The sequence below is a fragment of the Tachyglossus aculeatus genome, chromosome X1, assembly GCF_015852505.1.
Source record: "Tachyglossus aculeatus isolate mTacAcu1 chromosome X1, mTacAcu1.pri, whole genome shotgun sequence".
In the NCBI taxonomy this organism is placed as follows: domain Eukaryota; kingdom Metazoa; phylum Chordata; class Mammalia; order Monotremata; family Tachyglossidae; genus Tachyglossus; species Tachyglossus aculeatus.
The window spans coordinates 73,621,623-73,639,788 of record NC_052101.1 but is presented as its reverse complement, the minus strand read 5'-3'; the positions used below and the strand labels follow the sequence as shown (position 1 = coordinate 73,639,788).

The 18,166-nt window shown below is 44.3% G+C and overlaps 2 non-coding genes across 2 annotated transcripts; both read left to right on the top strand.

Annotated features, from left to right (window-relative positions):
- The first annotated feature begins 4,927 nt into the window (after positions 1-4,927).
- LOC119920095 lies at positions 4,928-5,068 on the top strand. The gene has a single exon (XR_005447862.1). It is a non-coding gene; the product is annotated as a small nucleolar RNA SNORA7 (small nucleolar RNA).
- Positions 5,069-8,857: 3,789 nt separating this feature from the next.
- LOC119920287 lies at positions 8,858-8,995 on the top strand. The gene has a single exon (XR_005448045.1). It is a non-coding gene; the product is annotated as a small nucleolar RNA SNORA7 (small nucleolar RNA).
- Positions 8,996-18,166: the final 9,171 nt, after the last annotated feature.

Below are 18,166 nucleotides of genomic sequence, written 5' to 3'. Positions count from 1 at the left end.
AGTAGAAGAGGAACCAGAACTGAGTCTTGAGGGACTCCCACAGTTAGGAAGTGGGAGGCAGAAGAGGAGTCCATGAAAGATTTTGAAAATGAGAGGCCACAGATAGAGGAGGAGAACCAGGAGAGGACAGTGTCACTGAAGCCGAAGTTGGATAAGGTTTCAAGGAGTATGGAGTGGTCAACAGTGTCAAAGGCAGCTGCGAGGTCTAGGAGAATTAGGATGGAGTAGAGGCCATCAGAGTTGGCATAAAAAAGGTCATTGGTGGCCTTAGAGAGGGTAGTTTCTGTGAAGTGGATGGGATGGGATGGAAACCAGATTGGAGGGGATCAAGGAGAGAACTGGAGGAGAGGAAGTGGAGATAGTGGGTATAAACAACACTCTCTGGGAGTTGGAAGAGGAATGGTAAGAAGGAGATGAAGCAGTAACTGGAGGGAGCTGTGGGGCCCAGGGAGAGTTTCTTTAGAATAAGGGAGACATGAGTATGTTTAAATGCAGAGGGAAAGAAGCCACTGGAGAGTGAACAGTTGAAGATGGCATTCAGAGAGGGAAGAATGGAGGGAGAAACTGTTTTGATAAGGTATGAAGTGATGGGGTCAGGGATCAGGTGGAGGGGGTAGATTTTGAAAGTAGGCAAGAGATCCCCTCTTGAGATACTGCTTTGAAAATTTGTAGAGTTGAAGAGGGGGCAAGAGGAGGGAGGGACTGGAGAGAAGCAGGGGAGATTTTAGGGATATCATGCCCGATGTTTTTTATTTTATCAGTGAAGTATGAGAAAGGAGTTGAACATCTGGAACAATGGCAGGGGCAATGGATATGGTAGTCAACAATATTATTTATTAAGCAATTACTGTGTGCAGAGCACAGTGCTAAGCATTGGGAAAGAATATACAGATGGGAATTAGACATGATCCCTATCCCTCAAGGGGCTCACAATCTGAAAGGCTTAGTCCTTTGTATGATAGTCATTCAAATTGCAAGTCTATCAACTGTTCCCTTCCCATTGGAGAAAGGAGGTAATGGCTGAGTCCAAACCCTTTCCAAACTGCATCTCTCTGTAAAATCAGAACCCAACACCAGCCCAATCATGCTGCATGGTTGCACATGATACTAGAGCTCCTTCCCAGATGTTTTGAGATTTTTCTGGGGCAAGGTAGATGCCATCATGCTGCTAATCCATTAGTGTCATTAGACTTGTTGTGAATAGCATAATCAGGGAGAGAAGAGGAGCAACATGACCTAGTTGATAGAGCATGGGCCTGGGAGTCAGGTCATGGATTCTAATCCTGGCTCTGCCACTTTGCTGTGTGACCTTGGGTGAGTCACTTAACTTCTCTGTGCTTCAGTTCCCTCATCTGTAAAATGGAGATTAAGACTGTGAGCCCTATTTGGGACAGGGACTGCATCCAACCCGATTATCTTGTATCTACCCCAACACTTAGAACAGTGCCTGACACATAATAAGTGCTTAACAAATACCATAATAATAATAATAATAATAATATTCTTATTGCCAGAATCCATAAAGGTGAATCCAGTGTCTGAACTAAGAAGGTAAAGAGCCCTGATTAACAGGGAGCAAGAAGGGCAAGTGCCCCAGGCCTTGAGTCAGGTCAGGTCCTGTGGGCCTGGGAAGAGGCAGCACCTGTGACCATGAAGGCACCCCGTGGCTGGGGAAAGAAAAGCAAACTCCTATTTCCGTCCTCTCAGCTGGTCTACAAGGCACGTTTTATTCCTGGCAGAATACAATTATTCATGGGGCTGAAAAATGTCACATTCCTACACCGGGAAATTGCATTTTATAATCTCTCTCACAATGCAGCTTAACTGGCACTTTTACACTAATTCTCCCTGTCAAAACGTTTGGAAAGGAGGCAGAGTACAGTTATTTGAGCTCTTTCATGGACAAATTGAAAGAAAATAAAGACAAATTTACCATAGAACTTAAGATATTAGACAATTAAAGTGTAAAACAATTCCATCCAATGTATCGGGGTCTCAAGGAATACTCTGCCAAATGGCTAACTTTTATAGGCATGAGAGCAGCTTCCTCCTCCCTTAGATGAAGCATGCTAGCTTGGTCTGGTGGTGGTGCTGTTGGCTCAGTGATGGAAAGCGAAAGAGTTTGTGAGGCCCCGGAGTATGCAAGGCTTGAATACGGAAATCGAGCCGAACAATAAACCGGTTGAGCATTAAAGGAGAATTTAATCTATTCAAAAATATTCAGTTTATTATCCAGCCCAATATGACCCAATCGGTTTTACTGTTTTATAGGAGTGTTTTTCATTGGAAAGATAACAAATGCTAAGAATTAAAAGGCAGCAATTCCATTGTATTAGTCGAATTCACAGAACATGAACACTGAGCATGAGCAACCTCTGAATATTCCTAATTTTGGAGTGTGGGGCAATTAGGCCTCTGTTCCACACCCTGAAAATAACATTTGCTCCCCACTGCTCCCCCTCTTCCTCTTTGCTCACCCCAGTCACCCAAACACAGGGTGCCCTCAGACTCCAGAAAGGTTTTCCAGAAAGGTTTTATGAGGGCAAAAGGGAAAATTCCTTCAGGACAGGAAAGAAAGAGCTGAAATAGCACTACATTAGATTACCAGGAGGCTGAGGTACTGGGGAAGAGAAGCCAGTTTAACAGAGAGCAACAGGACAAAGCTTAAGTCAACAGAATTTAAATAGATTAGAAGTATAGCAATAAACCTCTAATGGAGGCACTTTGTTCTTGAATAATGGAAGGCTTGGGAACAGTTCTGCACAGCCAAAGCCCAGGCACACTCCCAATAGAGGCATCAAACCATCCTTAAAAAAAAAAAAACAAAAACACGGCCTCTAGACTGCCATCATGTTCATGTTCCCACAAGCACCTAGCCATTTGTTGAGTGGGTCTCAATCAGTATTAAATGGCAAAACAATAAGAACCTGGTTGGGTTGGGAGGAGGGGAGGAAGTGTTCAGAAACCTGAAGAAGGAGATCCTTTGCCTTGGAAACATGCAGAAGATACCTGAGTTGCCCAATGGATCCAATCTATTTTTCACTTCAAAGGATTTGAAATGAAATCCTTCCTTTATCTGCATCTCCCACTTTAATAGACCACAATGTTTTCAGCACTCACCTTCCCATCCTCTTTATGCAGCAAAGGAGAAATTGAACAGAATTCAATCAAAGTCTAATATTTTTACACTAAAGCAGTTCTCATAAGTTGAAGCATGAAGGTAAATTTGAGACTCACCCAGGGAATACATTCTGTGAATGCAACATAAAATATCGGGGGTTGTTTTGACTTCGCTGGTCCTAATATATTTCCATTACATTTACTGAACAATAAGAGTTCCATCATTTGGCTCATTTAATGTCTTGGGCCAACCTAATATGTCTGAATTTCATTGGCTGTTAACCAAATGCAATGCATCCATATGTTATAGAGTGGCTGATTTAGAGTTCAAAGGTATTTGAACTATAACTCTGGAGGGGATTGGATATTTACTCTTCATTGCTTATTCTTCCCTTCTGGCTATATTCTCAGAACTGCATTTATTTTTATCATCCAAACATTTCTGTCATTTAATGAAGCTGCTTAAACTGTTTTCAGTGAAGGAAAAATAAAAGGTAATACAGGGTGAATTTTAAAGGACTGCAACATGGTAAAGACCCAGTCCCAAGTGGGGTTTCCAAGATATTTTGTAGCAAGTAAATAGTGCAAAGAATCATACAGCTGGAATGTTTTTCAATAATTTATTTGGTTCAGTCACCTACTTCCAGGCAGGTTAATGTCTAAATCACCCAGGATATATGGTTGTCTGGCTTTTTTTAGATTTCCATAATAATAATGATAACTGTGATATTTGTTAAGTGCTTACTACATGCAAGCACTCTATTAAGCACTGGCATAGATGCAGGATAATCAGGTTGGACACAATATCTGTCCCGCATGGGGCTCACAGCTTTAAGTGGGAGAGAGAACAAACAGGTACTGAATTCCCACTTTAAAGTTGATGAAACTGAGGCATAGAGCAGCCAAGTGACTATCCCAAGATCACACAGCAGGCTAGTGGTGGAGCCGGGATCAGACAGTAGTTCTTCTGACTACCAGGCCTGTGTTCTTTCCATTAGGCTATGCTGTTTCCATGTAGAAATGATTCAGGATTTGTTATCCAGCTTCTAGAGGAATGATCCCACATATTCTGGAGGAATAGTCAAAATTCTGGTTAACTCAGAGTCAAGCCTGCCCTGGGAACCATGCTCAGGAAGAGGTTTTGTAAAGGCCCAAATCAAGAGGTAAGAAAGAGTGCCTATTGGCTAATCAGAAGCCTCAAGGGAGACCCTATAGAACCTGACATTACCAGTCCCCTCCCTAACATCAGAGGAGGCCTCAAACACCTTCTGATCACTGTAAACTCCTTCTCCTCAGAGGCCTCCCAATCAGCCAAGATTGCTCTCTTATTGGGGTTTATCAGAAATGCCAGTTGCTAGAGCTTTCTGGTTAGTAGAGTGCCACATAGCACAGCTTATGATATTCTGTAAAAAGCTTTGTTGATATGCCATCCTTTCCCTACGGAGATATCATACTAGCCATAATAGTAGTCCTACTTGACAGGTAGGGAAAGTTCTCATTCACAAAGTCCATAAGGACTCCAACAAATTCTAGTTTGGTCTCCAGATGACCAAATACAGTAAAGCTGTAAACTAGAGAATGCTCTTCCACAAACTCTAAGTATTTCTAAGCTTTCTAAGAGAAGTAGCATGGTCTATTGGAAGGAGCACGGGCCAAGGAGACAGAGAACCTAGGTTCTAATCCCAGCTCCACCATTTATCTGCTGTGTGACCCTCATCTGCAAAATAGGGATTCAATACATTCTCCCACCTACTTCGACTGCGAGCCCCAAATGGGACCTGATTATCTTGTATCTACCCCAATGCTTCCCCTCTCAGGGTCGCACATGGAAAAGAGTTTCCAGTACTCTACCAGTATCGACAATGGGAGGGAGAGTCAAGCAGAGGTCTACCCATTCCATTCCTAGCTTGAGTAGTGGCTAGTGAGTGGAAGGCAGTCTACTACAAGTCAAAACTCACCTGTGCTGGGCAGCAGCGGCATGGGGGAAGAGTCGAGGGTGGAGACTCAAGTTTACTGTGAGGAAGGAGGCAATGGTAAACTACTCCTGTATTTTTACCAAGAAAACTCTTAATCCCCATTTTACAGATGAGGTAACTGAGGCACAGAGAAGTTAAGTGACTTGCCCAAAGTCACACAGCTGACAATTGGCGGAGCCAGGGTTTGAACCTATGACCTCTGACTCCCAAGCCTGTGCTCTTCCCACTGAGTCATGCTGCTTCTCTGCCCTGGGGCTTAGTACAATGTTTGGTGTGTAGTAACTGCTTAACAAATATCATTATATCATTCAATTTGTTATCTTCTCAGGAGGCAATTTTCCATGTGTCTATTTTATCAATGTAAAATCCCCAGGCTGTGCTAAAACACAGTATCCCGTTCCCATTGGAGTTAACCAGTAATGATTAGCCTGGTGGGGTCTGGACCATGAACAGACTTCACACTCAGATGGGGCCCATTACAGTTATAGTTTATTCAGGTGCAAATATCTATATGCTAGGTTAAGCCTCTGAGGATAAGTGAGAAATTTCATCTTTTCTAATACAGCTGAAAATCCGATATTTCTATTTCTCCGTCCTCCCTCCTCCAAGGCATATATTCACAGTGCTAAATGGGGAATAGGGGGAATAGAAGCAGCATGGCATAGTGTAAAGAGGACGAGCCTGGGAGTCAGAAGGTCATAGATACTAATCCCAACTTTGCCACTTGTCTGCTGTGTGATCTTGGTCGTCACTTCACTTTTCTGTGCCTCAGTTACCTCATCTGTAAAATGGGGATTGAGACGGTGAGCTCCATGTGGGACAGGGACTATGTCCACCCCAGCTCTTAGAACAGTTAATAGTAAGCACTCAACAAATACTGTAATTATTATTATATGGCTGCCTTGCTGCCTGTACAATTCTAGTGATCAGAGTAGTCCTAGAGATGCCCAACACTCGGCTCAAGTTAAGCAAGAAGGACAAGCTTAGAGCCAGTGTTGCAAAACGTTTATGATTTCTAAATGGGGGTCCATTTTTGTTTGTTTCTGACCCACCTTCCTTTGCTATCTCAAGCAAGGTCTCTGGGAATTTCATGTACACTCTGAGCTCAGCTACAGTTGTTGTCGCTGCCCAGAAGGGCCAATTTAGCTGTGCTGAAGATGCCAAGGAAAGGGCTTTCCTTTTCTTTAGCAGTGGCAACAGCTGCTGCCATTGCTGCTGCCACAACCATTACCCCTTGGCAGAGGGGCTTGGGGTCCCATCACAGACCTGTTGGGTGGCAGAAAAGAACCTCCCCACCGAAAGTGTGATTGTCCCATTCAGATTGGTTCAAGGCCCTACTGAGAGCTTCAAGGCCCTACTGAGAGCTCACCTCCTCCAGGAGGCCTTCCCAGACTGAGCCCCCTCCTTCCTCTCCCCATCGTCCCCCCTCCATCCCCCCGTCTTACCTCCTTCCCTTCCCCACAGCACCTGTATATATGTATAAATGTTTGTACATATTTATTACTCTATTTACTTATTTATTTTACTTGTACATATCTATTCTATTTATTTTATTTTGTTAATATGTTTGGTTTTGTTCTCTGTCTCCCCCTTCTAGACTGTGAGCCCACTGTTGGGTAGGGACTGTCTCTATATGTTGCCAACTTGTACTTCCCAAGCGCTTAGTACAGTGCTCTGTTCACAGTAAGCGCTCAATAAATACGATTGATTGATTGATCCAGTAACCTTATCCCTTTCAGGTACACCCTGCCTCAAGTGTGGGGCTTCCTAAGAGTGGGCCAACTGCCTGAACTGCCTTCCCTTAAGGATGGCCCTGAGCCCTGAACAGATCACATCTGGCTTTCTGGGCAAGACATACCGGAGATGACGTCAGCTGGGCTGAGATCTGGAACATTTTTAGGGGAAGGAATGGGGAATGAGGGCAGGGGAGGAGAGGTGGTCAAGGAATTCAGTCTTGGTTGGCATAGCAACTAATCAGTTATCCTTTTTAAAATTTGAAGCCTCGCCATGCAAAACCATGCAGTAACTCCAAATCCATACAGCCTCCTCCTATCCAAATTCCCCCTTGGTCCAGGCTTTTTTGGCTTTGTGAAGCCCCCTCCAAGTCAGGTGACTTTCAGCTCTCCCACAGTCTTTCCCTTTTCCTTCAGCAGGGAAAAAGCCATCTTAGAAGCTGAGGTTCCTGTTCTGCCCAGATGAGCCATCCTGGGGCACAAAAACAGTCAGGCTGTTTCCAGCCTCTGACAAAATCTTTTTGTTTGCCCATTAACATGAATTCTTGGCTGGAGATGATGATGTGGTTGAAGGGATGATGCTAATGAGGAGGAGGAGGAGGAGGAGGAGGAAGAGGAGAAGGAGGATTCTTTGGAGAGTCTCCTCCTTCTCTCTTTTTTTTTCTTTTGTTAACAGCCCTCAGCTCAGGGACATAGATAGCCCCAAATACTGTGACTCCCTCCCCACTACCATGACCCCTTCCAACTCTTGCTCTTCCTTGTTAAATGACTAACCTTCAAGCCCAATCATTTGCTGATAATTCTGCAGTTCAGACTCTGTTCTGCCCACCAGCTGAGCTCTGTTTCCTGGCACTAAGCTCTGGAAACAACACCCCCTGCTGCCACGCCGACACTCTCCTTCCTGTCAGCAAGAGGAACGCCTGCTGGCTGGGCCTGCAAAAGCCTACCTCTCACCTCACCTTGAAAGCACAAAATCCCAGGGGGTTGCTGCTTCCTGACTCTGGGTGCAGGTCTCTTATTTTCTAAATTGCCCATAATCACTTGAAATGAACTGCTGGGCAGGGATGGTGGCTTTCATGCTCCGGGTGATGTCTTTGTGCTAACCTGGGGAGAGTTCTGAATAAGACTCTTCATCCCAGACCCAGGCACAGGCACAGGCACAGACACGTTGTTGTTGTTGTTTTTATCATATAATTTCCATTTCCTCCCCAAAGGGTGGGGAGAGACTGGAAGAACTTTCAGTGCACTTCTTTGTCTCTTCTGCCTGAATACTGCATAGAAGTTGTCAGGCAGTGATGCAGGATAGATGGACATCCCAGAAGTCTCTCTCCCTAGGATAAACACAATGTGGGTGGGCAGGAGTCATCTTCCCAGGAAGTTGTTATGGCCCAGAATTGTTCTCCCCCGGTGGGGGGGGGGGAACCAGCAGTTGACACCCCAAGATTGGAACAAAGGCTTTGGATAGTCCCTCAGATAGACCAAACTCAGTTTAGCTGTGGGCTGAATTTATTTTTATGAAAAGAAATAGCCTGTAAGAACACAGTCCTGTAGACTGTAACTTCCTTGTGGGCAGGGATCTTGTCATCCAACTCTATTGTACTGTATTTTTCCAAGCACTGAGTACAGTACTCTTGACACAGTAAGTGCTCAGCAAATACCATTCATTCATTCAATTGTATTTATTGACCACTTACTGTGTGCAGAGCACTGTACTAAGCACTTGGGAAGACTGATTGATTGGTTGATTGATTGAATAACTGTTCATTCATTCATTCAATCAATCATTTAATCATATTTATTGAGTGCTTACTGTGTGCAGAGCACTGTACTAAGCGCTTGGAAAGTACATTTCAGCAATAAAGAGAAACAATCCCTGCCCACACTGGGCTTACAGTCTAGAAGCGGGGGAGACAGACATCAAAACAAGTAAACAGCACCAATATAAATAAATAGAATTATAGATATATACACATCAAAACAACAGGCATCAATAGAAATAAATAGAATTATAGATATGTACATATATACCACTTCTCAGGGTCACATCTGGAGAGTTTCCAGTACTCTACCAGTCTCGACTATGGGAGGGAGAGTCAAGCAGAGACCTACCTATTCCATTCCTAGCTTGGTCAGTGGCTAGCAAATGGAAGGCAATCTGCTCCAAGTCAAAACTCACCTGTGCTGGGCAGCAGCAGCATGGGGGAGTGTCAAGGGCGGAGACTCAGGTTTACTGTGTGGAAGGAAGCAAAGGAAGTAAACCGCTTCCGTATTTTTACCAAGAAAACTCTATGAATACACTACCAGAACAATTGCAGATGGAGGTGGAGCATTCTGGGAGAGATGTGTCCATGGCGTCGCTATGGGTTGGACACGACTCGATAGCAACAACAACAACATATATACACATAGATACACAAGTGCTGTGGGGCAGGGAGGGGGGTTAGAGCAAATGGAATGAGTCGGGGCAATGCAGAGGGGAGTGAGAGCTGAGGAGAAGGAGGCCTTAGTCTGGGAAGGCCTCTTGGAGAAGGTGAGCTTCGGTAGGGCTTTGAAAGGGGAAAGTGTGAATGTTTGGCTGATTTGAGGAGGGAGGGAGTTCCAGGCCAGAGGTAGGACGTGAGCCAGGGGTCGATGGTGGGACAGGCAAGAATGAGGCACAGTGAGAAGGTTAGCACCAGAGGAGCGGAGTGTGCGGGCCGGGATATAGAAGGAGAGAGGGGAGGCGAGGTAAGAAGGGGTAAGGTGATGGAGAGCTTTGAAGCCAATAGTAAGGAGTTTAAATAGGAGGGATTAAAGCCTTTGCTCATTTCCTTCTTTGGGGGCAGAATGGGCTAGTCTAGCCTATAAATATTATTTGCTTGGGCTCCTTCCAGCAGCCTCAACCTCACCTGAAGCACTGTGGGCACCTGACAATGCTTCCCATTGATAGGAAGTTTGTCCTGAATCTGCCCTGGGAAGAAAGGGACATCCTGGACCTGAGAGGGCCAGTACCCTGCTCTGCTGTGGGTTGGTCATCATGCCTGATTCTCTTGGTGAGACCGCATAGGGATGCTTAGAGGGTGGCTATTCACCTGTCAGGTTTTCAGCTGGTCTGTCCTCTGTCCAGCATGAGTATGGCACCAACTGCCTTTGAGCTGGCATTTTCATTTAAAATGTCTAGCCTCTCTGCCCAGGCTCCCTCCCTACACCTCAACTCCCACTGCCGAGCCTCATGGCTCAAAACTGACACCCATGTCTAAAGAGGCCTTGGAGAGAAACACAATGGTGCAGGAGCAAAGGTGGGACGAGACCAGGGGCATCCGCCCAGTTACACGCTCAGCAACTATGTAGGCGCCAAACTTCCGCAAAGAACCTTTTTATATGTGTCCTTACGGTTATGACACATTAACACTGGTACAGTCAGTTTTGCCATAAAATGTGTCTTCACTATGTGTTTTAGATGGAAGGCTGATGGGGAATTACGCAGATTCTTCCCATAACATGCAGTGGTCTGGGTAGGACATGATGTGATGTTGAGAGAAACAATTTTGCCCACATACGTTTAGTCAGTCATGTGTCTGACAACGTGAGCTTTTCTTAATGCAGGCTTTGTTGAGCACATAACCCTTGTATTTTAGGGGAACTGAGTGTATTTCTACTGGGTTCATTTTATCCTGATTGGCCCATCCTGAAGACCTTTGCCTTCATCAGGTTACTTGCTATGCTTCCCTTCAACAGGCACATAACGAGGGATTGAGAGGCCAGCATTTCAGTGTTTTTTTTTCTAGGAGCACAAATAGCATTAAAAAATGAATGGAGGTGTAAATTATTAATGCTAACAGAGGAAATTTCTAACCCTATTAGTATCATATCATTAAGTTTGTTTCTTCTGCATAGGCAGTGATTTTATTACAAAGCGTAACAGGGCATAATGCTAACACTGCAACACTGGATTTGGTCAATTAACAGTGATACGGGAAAACTGTAAATTGTTGGTAGTTTATTGATGGCACCATTTGGAATGGTAATGCTTTGGTGGCTCTTCAGTTTACTTTATATCTAATAAGTTTCAGTTTATTACTGGAGTTCAGGCAGTTGAGATTTTGAAGCTAGGGTGTTAATGGCCCACAGGTCACTGAGTGGCGGTCCCATTCAGAGCCCTGCCGCAGTCCTTAGATGGAGATATATCACCACTTAAATGAAGGAGGCTTTTGCTTATTCTCCCTTGTCTGAAAGATGGGGCCCAGCTATCAATCTTGCCTCCTCCCTTTCCTCCCCGACCAAGTGGTACCAGAAGAGATATGTCCAATAGGAAGATCTGAAAGGCCACTTGGCAGCTCTTTGGCAATGTGTTTTGATTGCTGGGCATTTGGTGCCATGAGAAAGATTCCCTGGTTTCTGTCTGATGGATTGAATCTCAGCCAAAGGAGACTGCCACCCTCTGTGGTCATTCAGTCCTGGCAGTCAGGGTCTGCAGGCAAGGTCTCTCTGTGCTTGACTTGCAGGAAGTCTTGTGAATAGCCAAGGCCAGTTGAGGTACTTTCCTTGGCACCAGATACTAACTTCCAAGAAGTGGTCTGGTGCAGGCAGATTTTGGCAGGGGATCTGTTCTGTAAAACTCTAAAACTTGAACAGAATTGAACCGCTGTTGTTTCTCTTGGTTCAAGGGAAAGAATATAAGATTCTTTCTTGGTCTCCTTTTCCTAAGTTTGGAAGGCAGGAGCATGATTCAGAAGGCTTCGCTCCAGTGTAAATAGGTTTAGAGGCAGAAGCATGGCCTGGAAAACTTTCCAAGATCTCTTTCAATGCTAAGTTTCTGACAGCTATGAACTTAATTTGCCTCTGCTCTTCCTGGAAGGGTAGAACTTCTCAGAGATACAGAGTTCTTTTTTTAGTAAAATCGATCAATGATATTTATTGAGGACTTACTATGTGGAGAGCACTGTATTAAGCACTTGGGGGAGTATAACACAACAATATAACAGACACATTCCCTCACCACAACGAGCTTACTGTCTAGAGGAGGAGACAGACATTAATATAAATAAATTGCAGATGTGTACATAAGTGCTGTGGGGCTGATGGTGGTGTAGTGAATAAAGGGAGCAAGTCAGGGTGATGCAGAAGGGATTGGGAAAAGAGGAAATGAGGGCTTAGTCAGGGAGGGCCTCTTGGAGGAGATGTACCTTCAATAAGACCTTGAAGGTGGGAAGACTAATTGTCAGATATGAAGAGGGAGGGCATTCCAGGCTAGAGGCAGGATGTGGGCGAGAGGTAAGTGGGGAGATAGATGAGATCAAGGTACAGTAAGTAGGTTAGCATTAGAGGAGCAAAGTGTGCAGCCTGTGTTGTAGTAGGATAGTAGCAAGGTGAGGTAGGAGGGTGCAAGGTGATTGAGTGCTTTAAAGTCAATGGTAAGGAGTTTTTGTTTGATGCGGATGTGGATGGACAAACTTTGGAGGTTCTTGAGGAGTGGGGAAACATGGACTGAATGTTTCTGTAGAAGAGTGATCCAGGCAGCAGAGTGGACTGGAGTGGGGAGAGGCAGGAGTCAGGGAGGTCAGCAAGGAGGCTGATACAGTAATCAAGGCAGGATAGGATAAATGCTTGGATTAAAGTGGTAGTAGTTTGGATGGAGAGGAAAGGGTGGATTTTAGCACTGTTCTGAAGGTTGAACCAACAGGATTTAGTGATGGATTGAATATGTGGGTTGAATGAGAGAGAGGAGTCAAGGATAACGCCAAGGCTTGTGAGGCAGGGAGGATAGTGGTGCTGTTTACAGTGATTTGTAAGACAGGGTTTGCGTGGAAAGATAAGGAGTTCTGATTTGGACATGCTAAGCTTGAGGTGATGGGAGGACATTCAGATACAGATGTCTTAAAGGCAGGAGGAAACTGAGACTGCAGAGATGGGGAAAGAGATCAGGGCTGGAGATGTAGATTTGGATATCATCTGCACAGAGGTGGTGGTTGAAGCTATGGGAGCATCTGTGTTCTCCAAGAGAGTGGGTGTAGATGAAGAATAGAAGAGGACCCAGAACCAAACCTTGAGGGACTCCCACCAAAGTTAGGAGGTAGGAGACAGAAGAGGGGCCCACAAAAGAGACTGAGAATGAATGGCCAGAGAAGTAGGAGGAGAACCACAAGAGGACAGTGTCAGTGAAGCCGATGTTGTAGAATGTTTCCAGGAGAAGGGGGTGGTCAACAGTCTCAAAGGCCACTGAGAGTTTGAGGAGAATTAGGATGGAGTAGAGACTATTGGATTTGGCAAGAAGATGATCATTTGTGACCTTTGAGAGGGAAGTTTTTGTGGAGTGAAGGGGATGGAAGCTAGATTGGAGGTGATCAAAGAGAAAAATGGAAGAGAAGAAATTGAGACGATGGGTAAAGACAACTCACTCAAGGAGTTTGAAGAGGAATGGTAGGAGGGAGAAGGGATGATAACTGGGGGGAGCCAGGGGTGAAGGGAGGGTCTTTTTAGGATAGAGTAGACATGAGCATGTTTGAAAGTGGAGAAGAAGCCATTGGAGAGTGAACAGTTAAAGTACAGTAGTTGACTCTTGGGTTCTAGCTCAGGGGTATAAAATATCCCCCTTTCTATACTTCTTGGCACTTTACTAAACTTATTTCCTCATCTTTTCCCCAGGTATAAGCCACAACACCCAGGCAAGATATTACTTACTAAAATCAGCAATTTTAGCCATAAGCGTCTGAAGCAGTTCACACAGTGAGTTCCTCAGGACAATGCAGAAGAAGGATGAGTTATATTCCTCCAGAGTTTCTATTAGACAGCAGACAGGTTAAATAAATTCATTAGTTGGAAAAGTGTCCCAGAGGAGTGGGCCAGGTCCTTTGTTGCATCCTCCAGCATGGCTCTGCAGAACAAATTGAAAAGGAACAGGTCCACTACATACCCCTGCTTTACCCAGCTGGCAATAGGAAATGGATCAGACAGGCCACCCTCAGCTCAAACCCGGCCTGTCACACTGTCATGAGGTAGTCTTAGAAACTCAGTGGACTTGCAAGGGCAGCCAAATTTACTAAATCATTTTCAGAGTTCAGATCTACCGAAGGGTGTTACATAATAATAATAATAATAATAATAATAATAATAATAATAATAATAATAATAAATAATGGTATTTGTTAAGTGCTTCCAATATTCCAAGCACTGTTCTAAGCGCTGGGGTAGATACAAAGTAATCAGGTTGTTCCACATGGCACTCACAATCTTAATTCCCATTTTACAGATGAGGTAACTGAGGCACAGAGAAGTTAAGTGACTTGCCCAAGGTCACATAGCAGAGAAGTGGCAGAGCCGGAATTAGAACCCACATCCTCTGACTCCTAAACCTGTACTCTTGCACACGCTTATGCTTTCATGAAATCTATGGAAACAATATGGCTGTGTTGATGCCTCCCCCTGCACTTTTCTTGTACCTGACATCCTGCGAAGATCATGTCCTCTATACTAAACTATGATCTGACCCTATGTCGTGATCCCAGGAAAGTTCCATCAGTACTATTCTTTAGCTTACCGTTTAGCTGTCTTGATGGTTTGGAGGCTGCTTTTCACCACACTGGGGTTATAACCAGTGTGAGTCTGGTACATATAAGACAGTAGTCTCTCCAGTACTCTATTCCAGGCATACCTGCCAGGATCCACCCATCCCTGCAGTCTCTCTCCTGGGATGATAATCTAGTGGATGAAGTGCCACAGCTTAGATGATGGGTGTGTTCCAGCTGCTTTTCCTTTGCCATGGGTGTGGGTGATCACAGGGTGGTGGTCGGAGCATTGGTGTTCAGAGCATTGCTGGGGAGTTTGCCAATCCCATCTGGGCTGATGACTTGCTTCCACGTGAGGACATTGCTACCAACTCTCATATTATAATCACTCATTAAAAATGATTTATCCAGTCATTTTAGAGCCTTTCAGTGTAGTTCATTATTGTGGAGGCATGTGAATGTCTTTTGATGGCAAAGAACCTTGTTTCTAGGTCAGGAGTAGGGTCATCAGATGGTCACATATACCTGTGGGCAGATTTAGAATAAATTAGGATATTAGTGATCATCTGGTTGTAAATCTAGTTCCTGATAGCCATCATATTGAAGAGGAAAGCACCCCACCCCCAGAACAAGGTGACTCCAGTGCCTACCTTTGCGAGAGAGTTTGACAGGAAAGAAGTCAAACACATAACCTTTGAGTGTCTCAGGGGAGTGAAATGGTGGTTTTTTTCATCAAAATCCTTGTGGAATTTATCGTCTCACTCTGTGCCAAGCACTGGCCTAAGGGCTGAGGTAGATACAAGATGACCACATCAGAGAAGAGTTCTTGTCCCACATAGGGAGCACAGTCTAAGAGGTAGGGAGAACAGGAATACCACTACTTATAATAGTAATAGTAATAATAGTAATAATAATTGCTAAGGGTTTACTGTGTGCCAAGCACTGTACTTAGCCCTGGAGTAGATATTAGACCGGCACATTAGGCATAGTCCCTATCCCACTTGGAGGCATTTTATCCCCATTTTACAGAAAAGTAAACAAGAATAGAGGTTAAGTAAGTGTCTTGACCAAAGGGAACAGCAGAACAGAATATACCTGTATATATGTATATATGTTTGTACATATTTATTACTCTATTTATTTATTTACTTTACTTGTACATATTTATTCTATTTATTTTACTTGGTTTATATGTTTTGTTTTGTTGTCTGTCTCCCCCTTCTAGCCTGTGAGCCCGCTGTTGGGTAGGGACCGTCTCTATATGTTACAAACTTGTACTTCCCAAGCGCTTAGTACAGTGCTCTGCACACAGTAAGCACTCAATAAATACGATTGAATGAATGAATGAACAGAAGCAGAGCTGGGACTAGTATCCATGGTCTCCTGACTTGCAATACATGCTCTTTTCATTAGGCTCAGTCTGCATCCTGGAATATTTGGGGGTCTTGTACCACCTGACTTTGTATGTGCAACAGTGTCTGCACAAATATAGTCCCAGGTGATGGAAATAAAACACATGACAAGAGTTGATTAGTTCTATTCCCAAACTACAGAATTTTATGGTGCTTTAATATACTGCACTTGTTATAGTTGGGGTTTCCTCTGTTTTGTTTTTAACGATTGGTGTATTTATCGATCCTAAAAAATGGGCTATTTTTTGGGAAGGGAGGCAAGTGTGGGAGCTTTTAGGATGAGAGGTTGGTCAAGTAAAACTGCAAGAAAACACCTGTCAGTCTCAGGGAGGGACTATGTTAAGCAAGATTATTACCACCACAAGCTCTAATGGAAGAGGCATTAGCTCTCATTCAGTCAGTCAATCATATTTATTGAGCGCTTACTGTGTGGAGAATACTGTACTAAGCGCTTGAGAGAGTACAATATAATAATATAATAGCCAGAGTACAATATAATAATATGATAGGCACATTCCCTACCTATAACAAGCTAATACCCTGGAACAAACCCCCACCCCTCCCATTAGTTGGACAATTGTAGGCAATTCCTGTTGTATAACCTAAAGCAACTCACTTCTCTATTGATCAGTTTCTTCATCTGCAGAATGGCGATTAACTACCCACTGTCCCTCCTCCTTAAACTGTGAGCTCCTTGTGGAACAGGGCCTGTATCCATTCATTCATTCATTCAATTGTATTTTTTGAGTGCTTACTGTGTGCAGACTGTGAGACCACTGTTGGGTAGGGACTGTCTCTAATGTTGCCAACTTGTACTTCCCAAGCGCTTAGTACAGTGCTCTGCACACAGTAAGTGCTCAATAAATATGATTGATTGATTGATTGCAGAGCGTTTTACGAAGTGCTTGGGAGAGTACAACACATTCCCTGCCCACAATGAGCTTACATTCTAGAGGTGGGGAGACAGACATTAATCTAAATAAATAAATTAAAGATATGTGCATAAGTGCTGTGGGGCTGGGAGGGGGGATGAACAAAGGGAGCAAGTCAGGGTGACACAGAAGGGAGTGGGAGAAGAGGAATGGGAGCCTTAGTCATGGAAGGCCTCTTGGAGGAGATATATACAAACTTGCCTCTACCCCAGCACTTAGTAAGTGCTTGGCACACAGTAAGCATTTAATAAATACCACAATTATTAGGTAATGCTTGCCTGCAGGGGAGGGATAACAGTCCCCTGAAGAGCCCTGCCAGTCTAGGGCAAGGGTGGAGAGGCTGAGACCTCTGGCTGCAGAGCTTGACCATGTGGAGCTGATTTTCACTGATTCACTCAGTCGTATTTACTGAGACCTTACTTACTGTACTAAGTGCTTGGAAAGTACAATTCAGCAACAAAGAGACAATCCCAGCCCTCAACGGGCTCACAGTCTATAAGGGGGGAGACAGACATCAAAACAAGTGAACAGACATCAATATAAATGAATAGAATTATAGTTATATACACATCAAAACACATAAACAGGCATTAATTTAAATAAATAGAATTATAGATATGTACATATATACGTAAGTGCTGTGGGGTGAGGGGGGTAGAGCAAAGGGAGCGAGTCGGGGTGATGGTGGGTGAGGGGGAGCTGAGGAAAAGGTTTTCATAGAATAATGAAGCAATGAGATTCGAGCCATCTTCCCTGGAAAAGAAAATGCATGTGTCCATGTGGGCAAATGATCCACATGGATATGTAAATAATTACCTGTCTGAGGAGCGCAGTTTGCACCTTTGAGATCCTCAGAGGATATGTCCTCAACATCTTTCCTGTCAATCTCTGTACACTTTTCTGAGGTACGTAACCACAACCCCCCAACCCCACCCTCTCCCTCTTCCACCTCCCTCGGGTTCCATAGTTTTGGGTTTTCCTGGCCTTCCTCTCGCCGTACTCCAAATCACTCCTTTGTTCCCTGGGCCCCATGCATCTTTTACTCTATATCTCGTCTAGTAACTTTTTTTTCTATACCTCCAAAGTGATGGACCTCACCTCACTGCCGTTGCTGTTTTGTCTACCCCACCGCCTTCCATTCCTGGTCATCCCCACTTCCCAGGGCTGCAATGTCAAGACGCTGGGGATGGAGAGGGGTGGGATGGGGAGAGCAGCTAGTGGTGGCAGAGGAACAGGGGTCGGAGAAGGAGGTCTGAGTCTCTTGTTGAGGCTGGGTAGATCAATCAATCAATCAATCAATCGTATTTATTGAGCGCTTACTATGTGCAGAGCACTGTACTAAGCGCTTGGGAAGTACAAATTGGCATCACATAGAGACAGTCCCTACCCAACAGTGGGCTCACAGTCTAAAAGGGGGAGACAGAGAACAGAACCAAACATACCAACAAAATAAAATAAGTAGGATAGAAATGTACAAGTAAAATAAATAAATAAATAAATAAATAGAGT